Here is a 6620-nt window from a genome sequence, read left to right as displayed (position 1 = left end):
TCAGCACCTGATTTATGCTTGACTTGAACACTGTAAGAAGGTGCTCGTTTTTAACTGTTTTGCTGAATGGAGATAGAAGGAAAACCTCAGTGCCACAGGGCCTTAAGGAATTCTGCAGCAATGTTACTTGAAAGGACTTCTATCCCAGTGGACTGAACCAGCAGAGCTTTATATTTTTATTGAAACAATTCAAACCCTGCTGCGCTCAGATTTTGAGAAGCTGTTCCCTGTGGGCTGAGGTCTTAGTTTAAAAAGCTTTTGGTTGTATTTTGCAGTTACAGGCTGTAAAGATACTTAACTGTGTTTTGGGTTTTACTTGTTGGGGCTGCTGCTGTTATTTATTTATTTATTTGAATAGCTTTTGCACTTCAGTGACTGGGGTAGGGGTTAATGACGAAGCTGGAGGTGCTGGGCTGAGGCCTTCCTTGCATCGATTGTAGGCAGGAATTGGGACTCTCAGTCTGCCCATATCTCCTTCCATGTCAATCTGCAGCATTTTGGTTCCTCCCAGCTACAAAATTGCTGGACAAAAAGACAAAGATTTGCTTTTCGTTCTTGAAAACTAAAGATCCCCCAGGTTGTGGATAAACAGTGTGTTTTGTTAGTATTGGGTGTCAATATTCATTGGTCTGGAAATGAGCAAGACTGACAAAGTTGTGTGTGTAGAAATGTGAGTGACCAGTAGGTACAACCAAATTTAAATATCATTGCAGGGTTCGTTTGTTGTTTTTTAATGCTGGTTATTGTGAATTTTATCCTTTACCAACCTGTGTTGAATAAAAACAGATTCTGTTCTAAAATGAGAAGTGATGACTACTTTATCTTTTACATCTCCATGAAGAAATGCTCCATTTATTGGCTGGAAGGACAGATATCCCTGCTGGGACAGCGCTTCTGTCCCTTGTGAGAGTAATGAAAATGGCTCATTAGGAGAACAAATTAGAACCTTTTGTTTTAAAATCAGTGCCCTTCTTAATTTCAACATGTAATTTATTTTCATTTTGTGGAACTGTGGTTTGTACAACATCAGTATTTCCAATCAGCTGCATCAGATGGGTATATTCTGCTTACTTTGGTGTAGCAGGGAAGGAGATACTTGCCCAAGTCCACCTTGACACATAGTTTTAAGGTGACTTTTTTTGTTGTCTGCTTGGCTTGCTCTTCAGTATATATGGAATTGAAATTGAAAAGCTTCACCCTTTCTCTCTTGCTCTAATCACCCTGAGTATTTGTTGTTTTGATTCTCTTAGGATGTCTGATGGGGTCTGTGTGCCTCTGCCTGAGATAAAATGTCCAAACGACAGACACGCTGGGGAAAAACTGATTGGAAAGGAAAACAATTTCTGGTTACAGAATTTCTGATCTAAATGTGCCTGAAGGGCCTTCCAGGAACAGGCAAATAATAGCTGGGGTGCCTTATAAAAGAAGGGAGACCAGAGCCCCATTTTTTTTCTGCCTGATTGGGAGCAGGAGCCTCCAGCAGGTCCTTGGACCTTTGGGAACACTCCAGCTGTTGCCAAATACATGTCAGTGGAGGTTTGTCCCCACTGTGTGCAGGAAGGGTTTATATAGGGTGGGAAAAAGAAAAATAGGTAGCAGGGAAGGTGGTGCTGTGTTCACAGGTTGCTTTGAGACTCCTTTTGCCTGTAAGTTAAACTGCTAACCCGCTGCATGCACTAAGACAGACCTACTCCTCAATGCTTTGTCAGTTAGGAAATTCCAGGAGGGATTCTACCATCCATTTCAGGAGGTTATTGTATTTTCTTCTGGCATAATATCCTTAGAATAACAACTGGGATCCACCAGTATGTTCGTGCTAATGTTGTGCTGCCCCCGACTTTGGCTGACCTCCTCATGTTTAGGCTTGGGAATCTGTTGGGTTGCTGCTGGTAGGTTTCTCCAGTGACAAATGGTTGCATGAGAAGTGCTGCTGAAAACTGGGCAGGTGTAAGATGGTGTAAATGAAATCAGAGGATGTTTAGAGCCGTTGGAGGCCACTGGTTTTCATACGGAATGAATTTGGGGAAGATTGTTTACAATTCCATCAAATGATGAGGCCCGGAGTCAGTAATGGTGGTGTTTTATGGTCTGAATGAAATTTTGTGGCCTGTATATTAAGTAAATAGTTAGATTAGATTATTTCATGATTTGTCCCAACCTCTGACAGGATATTCTGATTGCTGACCTACATCACTTTCACCTTAGAGCGAGTCTGGTTTGATTTTGTTTTGCTCTCTGCTGAAGCAGCCACGTGATGGTAGGGACACGTCCTGCCGTGCCTGGGGAGGGACTGCAGACCCCGCTGGGGGGGCTGTGTCTGTGTCCTCTGGGGCTCTGGGAACCTTGAACTACATTTGCTGACATGCTGAGTTAAAAATCTGACTGTCATCCCTACAGCTGGGCAGAGGGAAGGGGAAGATTGAGCTGCTGGCCGTGCTTCAGTCTCCTGCCCAATGACCTTAGCGTTGTGTTTTGTGTCTCACTGCCTGAGTTTAATAAACTGGCTTGTTACAAAATGTTAGTTGTTTCCTTCTTTGTTTCCCTTCTTTTGGTTAGTTTCCAGTTTGGAATAAGGAGATAATTAGTTGGTGCGTGGGGTTTGTTTTTACTTTTTATCCTTTGTGTTTCCGCTGTGTACCAGTTACCCTTTGGCTGCAGTGAAACATTCGCAGCTGGTAAATTGCAAATACAAAAGCCAAACTTTCTTTAGGCGTGTGCCAAGAACCTGCTCATCTCCCGCAGTAGGAGATCATCTACAAAAAAGTGTCCAAAGTCTCTTTTGATGCTGTACTTAGGGTATACTTACACTGCCGTGTAAGTATAAGCACTGGAATGGTGTTACAAGGCTGGAGTTATTTTCAGTTTGTCTACTACCTAAACAGGTGGTCTGAATTTCTTGGGTTGTTCAGAAACCAGCGGCAGCTTCTTCTTGTGTTGAGGCCAGAACTCGAAGCAGCAGCCTGAGTTCACGTGCTGAAACAAAGTGATCAGCAATTTCTGAGTTCTCACCTCTTTTTGTGATACAGTATGGGCAGCCCATGATAGCTAAATTACATACAGGCAAAACTTTTGGAAGGAGTGAGTTTCTTCTGAATTTTTCTACCAACACAACGATGTTATTTCTGCTGCAAGGACGGAGTATTATATTCAAGTCTGAGTCACCCAGTTTCACCACAGGCCACACGAGGCTTCAGCTTAATAAGTACAGCAGGTTCTGAATCTTATTCTTAAAATGCTCTGATCATCTGGTTGGAAACAGCTGAATGTTGTGTCGTTCTGTGGCACAGTCTGCAGGTTTAGTTTTATACCAGTAGGTAACAACGGGATTCAATTTAGCCGTCACTGCTAGAAGTCTTCATAAAGCTTCTTCTCCCTTTTCCTCTGGCTTCAGCTTTCGTGGTACATGGCAGGAAGAAAGTGTGGTAACAAAGAACCTGAGAGGTCACAAAAAAGTATCGAAAGCATATTCTCTCTTCCAAATTTTGCTCGCTTGCTTGGCACCAAGGGAAATCCACTGCCACAGCTGTTCCGCGTGTCTGTCTGCAAAAAAGGTGGCTGAAAGTAGAGGAAAATAGAACCTTCTGATTTCCTTGCTCTGATTTTTACAGTGGCAGTTCTCAAAATAGGGGTCACCAGCCCAAAAATGCAGAACTGGGTGGACTGATAAATCCAGGGTGCAGGCAGAGAAGCCCGAGAATGGTTGGTTTAGGACTAATAGCTGTATTAGATTAGACAAAATAAATTGCCATGCAGTTCCCTGTCAGGCAAATGATGAGACTCTAAACTTATCCCAGACGTCAGCAAATAATCTTTTGAGGAGGATGAAATCCCTCTCCAGCAAAACACCTAGAAATGGTGCTGGAAAGGATGAAATTACCTGAGCATCTGAGGCAGAACTAACACATGCAGTTCTCAGAACAATTTTCCCTGTCATTTGAAATGAGACCTCTCAGTAGAAATGTTTCAGATGATGTAAGCCTTACAGTAACAGGGAAAACAAAGCTCCTGTGTTTGTCCTGCTTGAAATCATCTAATAAAATAATGCATCTGTCAAAGCAGCATTTAAATGTCATTCCTGTGTGTCATCAGAAAGGAAATGTTATTCTGAAATGCAGACTGGTTCCTATACACAATTTTTTCAGACTTCCCAGACCCATAAAAGCAGTCAAAATGGATGATTAGCAGCTCTGGTAGAGTCACCTTATGCATCCCTGGAAACATCAGGAGCTGCCTTCTATAAGTTGTTTTTCCTGTCTCTGTTGTTCAAGCACAGTTGAAATTGCCCTCATAAATGGGTTCTGCTGGGAAAAACAACAACAAACAACACCATGATAAACTGCCTCGCTAGTCTGATTTTTTTTTTTTTTAAGCCAAAAAAAAAAAAAAAAAAAAAAAAAAATCTAGTGCTGGGTGACTTTCCAGCAAGTTTAGTATTCTGTGGCGTGAATCTGTTTTCAAGCAAGTTTGTCCAATTAATTACCTTGTGAATTACAATTTGATTCACCCAGAGTCAAATCCTGGATCGTTTTGGAGCAGGCAGCCTTTGCTGGGCTCTGCCTGGCACAGGTATCCAGGCTGCCTGCTCAGCTGATGCTCCCTTGGGGGGATGTGCTGGGCTGGGATGCCAAGGGCAGGATGCTTTCACAAAGTGATCCTTGATGATGGATTTTGTGTCTTGGGAGGACTCTACCGAGTTTAAACCTTTAGAATGAGAAGCAGAGCTGGTTGTTGAAGGCTCTCAAGGGATCCTGGCAAAAGAAACACAGGGCAGATGCACCTGGGGAGCAGCAGTGGCAGCACTGGGGAGAAACTGGACTCTAAAAGCAAGAGGAGCAGTAGTGTAGTGTTGGGATGTGCTAATCTTGTAGGAGGTTTGGGTATCCTCATGGAGGACTCAGTGGAAATTTCTAAAATTAATATTCAGCAATGCAGGAACAGCAGGTAATGGTGGTGTTTGTTGCAATATGATGCTGTAGCACACCAGCAATATTTAATTCATGGAGCCACCACATGTCTCAGAGGGGTGTGCGTGTGTTTGGAGAGGGGGAAGGAAACATGTTCATAGTTCATGTCATGCCTTAAAGCTTTGTAGAGCCTCTCACAGACATGGAATGTGCACATGGACATGGACACACAAACCAGGCACCTGCTGAAGAGCAGCTCCTCTTCTTCAAACACAGCTCCAGTCTCAGTGGCTCGCTCTGGGAACGTGGTGTGTTTGGGTGGGAGGAGGGGAGAGGGGTGTGCAGAAGGAAAGCAGGCCAAAAGCACCATTTTATTAAGTGAAACAAAGTGGTGTGTTGTCTTTGGCTCTCTCCCCCTGGCGCGAGGGTCAAGCTCCAAAGCAAGCAGGGCTCGGTGTGTCTGCAGGGATCCTGCTTTGCTGGTGAGTGATTCCAGCTCTGTGGCTCTGCTGCCGTGCCTTGGGCAGGAGGATGTACTGCTGGCTGGGGGGCTGGATGGCAAATTGCAGGGAGGTGTCACCCCGTGGATGAAGTGGGGCTGGGGGAAGAACGTGGAGCCCTTTCGGCCGTGGCAGGTGAAGGCACTGAGGCAGAGAGTGGGGAACAGAGCAGAGGTCAGAGGAGATGGTGGTGATGGAAGAGCAGCAGGAGGGAAACAAAGAGTCACATTGCAGGGGAAAGATGTGGGGTTGAAGAGACAAGCTGCACACAACACTGTGCCCTTTTTAGTGGAGGGCTCCTGTTTTTTTACTTTATTTCTCTGTGTTTATTTCTGTATGTTCTTGATCACAGTTTCTCATCTGAAAACTTGTTTGCTGCCGATAGGAAGCTTTTAGGCAGGGGCTGGGAGCCAACAGTTCATTTTCTTCAAACACTTGGACAGAGGTGGAGATCCAAGGGAGGGAAAACCTTCACATCCAGTGTCCAGGTTGTGTGGAAGCAGCTGAAGGTGGCAGGATAGGATTACAAAAAAAAATCTGGGTGAATCCACTCAAAGAAGAAGGAAAAAGAAAGAAGAAAGGAAGAAAGAAGGAAGGGAGGAAGAAGGACTAGGAAGGAGACATGGCTTCAGCTGTGTTGGAATGTGACCAGAGAGGATCCAACCACCAACAAAGCCCTGTGGGAGAAGCTTCTCACTAAAAGGTTTGCCTGGGAGCACCTCTAAGAAAAGGAGGGGACAGGAGATAAGGGCTGAGACCCAGCACTGTGGTGAAAACTTGGGCCATGTTCAATGAAATGGAGGCTGGATAAATCATAGTGAAAAGTATTTAAAAAGAAAAAAAGTTAAATTCAGGTTTTGTACAAGGCACTCCCTCCCCCCATAAGCTATTTCCGTTTCATTTTCTATGTTACTTCAGCGCTGCCCTCTCTCCTGACCATACCATTAATTCATGATGTTCTCTGTTTCCTCAGGAAATTGGATTGTCTTATTGCACAGAAATCTCAGTTCAATTTTCCTCAGTGAGAGTTTCTGGCTTTCAGAGTTCCAGAGGAAAGCTTATGTACCTGACATGGATGAACAGTCAGGCTCAGGAAGTAGGAGACAAGCAAAAAGAAGAGCCACAAATGTGTTACCCCAAAGAAGGCACTAATGACTTCTCATCCAATCTGTTGAGTTTCTCTGGTTGTGACCTGTGATTTTTGGAGATGATGAGA

This window comes from Pipra filicauda, unplaced genomic scaffold (genome assembly GCF_003945595.2).
Source record: "Pipra filicauda isolate LSUMZ 115617 unplaced genomic scaffold, ASM394559v2 scaffold18_size4552066_pilon, whole genome shotgun sequence".
Classification (NCBI taxonomy): domain Eukaryota; kingdom Metazoa; phylum Chordata; class Aves; order Passeriformes; family Pipridae; genus Pipra; species Pipra filicauda.
This window is presented reverse-complemented; position numbering follows the sequence as displayed.